This window comes from Echinops telfairi, unplaced genomic scaffold (genome assembly GCF_000313985.2).
Source record: "Echinops telfairi isolate 266 unplaced genomic scaffold, ASM31398v2 ScPeMD7_9;HRSCAF=40, whole genome shotgun sequence".
Classification (NCBI taxonomy): Eukaryota; Metazoa; Chordata; class Mammalia; order Afrosoricida; family Tenrecidae; genus Echinops; species Echinops telfairi.
In genome coordinates, this window is record NW_022103906.1 from 68,787,776 (window position 1) to 68,790,055 (window position 2,280).

Sequence of the window (2,280 nt, forward strand, 5' to 3'; positions counted from 1 at the left end):
AGGGAGGGAGGAACGAATGAAGGAAGATAACAGAAAACTTGTAGTACAGGGTCATGAAACTCCAGGAAGGAAATGCTTCAACACATAAGAGGATCAAAGGTCAAAGAAAAGTCAAAGCTGAAAAAGACTAATACATGTCTTTGTGTACATGAACATCACAATGTGGAAATTGTCATTGCATTGTTGATTTTAGGCACCCGCCCTCAAGACAGTTCAGAATCATTTTTAACAACTCTATGCATAATAGAGTGAAGCATTGTTAGGTCCCTCACCATACTCACAATTGTTTCTATGCTTGAGTTCATTTCCACGGCCACTGTGTCATCTTTGTTGCTGATTTTACCAAGCATCATGTCCTTTTCCTGTCCATGTCCTGACAGACATGACCAAAATACATGAGAGGAATTCTTGCCATCTTCACTTCTTTCAAGACAGGGTTGTTTGTCCTTCTGGCAGTTCAATAATTCCAATGCTTCCATTCTTCTACTGTCTTCCTTATTCATTATCCACCTTTGACATGCAGGTGAGGTCACTGGAAATACTATGACTTAGGTAAGGCACTCCTTGGTTGTCAACATGAAATCCTTCCCTTTCAACACTTTAAGAGGTTTGTACAGCAGATTTACGTAACGCATACATTGCTTGATTTTTGACTGCTCCCTCCATGAGCTTTGATGAAAAGATAAAAGTTGAAGTACTGTTATTGGCCCCTCCCTTCACTGCTTAGCTAGATGTCGATCATCTACTCACTCCTTCAAAAGAAATTATATTGAAGGCTACCATGTGCCAAGAAATTGACTTCTGTTTAGAAATACATGATCCTTTCAGGTAGTTGAGTTCCCAAAATGCAAAACCATAAAAGGCCAAAACTTCTGAACTCATGAAGTACCCATTCTGGAAGTGAAATTCAAAAAAAAAGTTAAATAAATAGCAAAGCAAATTGTAATGAATTGAAGGTCATGGGAGGTGATAATTTTGAATTCATAATTGTATCTATGCTTGAGTTGAGCTAATCTTTCAAAATAGATTAACAAATTGAGATAAAATCATTGCCCTTTTTCTTTTCATTTAAGTAAAGAAAAAAAGGGAATTTGAAATGTTTACATGCTTTTGAATTGATGTCAATATAGAAAGAGGAACTAAAAATTTGGGGGGGACAAAGAAGATAAGTACTATTCCCATGAAGAGAGAAAGTCCTAAATTTAAAATGACCAAAACCAAAAAGCAAAGAGTATCACGGGGTAGATTCCAACCCATAGTGGGCCTATTCAAAATGTAAGACATATGCTAAAGCACTGGCATTGCTAAACTATCCAAAAAACAAGGAAAAAGAAGTGATAGTAAGTAGAATTTCTCACAGTACATTTGAAAGTGACATTGAAGGTTCCTACTGACAGTATAGAAAGTGTGGAGATCAAGGATTAAATGCTTAGAAACGATGAAACTGCTGATAGGTCATGAGAAGAGGACTGGAGTAGATGAAGATAGAAGACTGGAGATTTACCCTGTGAGACTGGATATCAAGAAGAGAGAGCCACTTTGTTATAATTTATGATTCACAGACCAAATTTGACAACAAACAAGGGTTTAGACTCTATAAAAACTGAGAAATAGTGGCATGAAAAGTAGATTCTTTTCAAAAAATCATAAAGTCTAAAATTGAAGAGCCTCAAAACTAATTTACAATATTGCATTTTGAGTGAAAGAATGAATAACTGAGGAAAATTGGGGAAAACAATAGAAGAGTACTTTTTAAACAAATAATTTTAAAGTAAAATGTTTTGGACAGACACTGACTACCATTATATCTCAAATAATTTCTAACTATGCTGTGTCTTTCAGCAGAATTTTTTTTTCATTTTAAAAATAAAGAGTCAAAGTGAGGATTTAATAATATAATGCATGTAAAAATAGAAAACCCTAAATGTTAGATCCCTTTCTCACATTATTTAGAATTAAAACAAGACCCTGTACATCAAAGAAATTATAGGATTTATTCCTTTTTCTTTACTTCTTTTAATTTGTTGAGGCAGTTCACCAGATGTGTAAAGAATTGATACCTATCCTTTCATTTTCTCTCTGACATTTCTACAAGTTGGAGTCCCCTAAAATTCTACTTTGAAAACTGAAAGAAAAATAACTGCAAAACACATATATATTTCCTGTATACTCTCCAGATGACCTCTAATATGCTATCTTAAACTCTAAGAATTGGGACGGTTTCTGAAATCATCTCTTTTCAACAGTCGTGGCTTTTAAAAATAATAATATATATTGCAT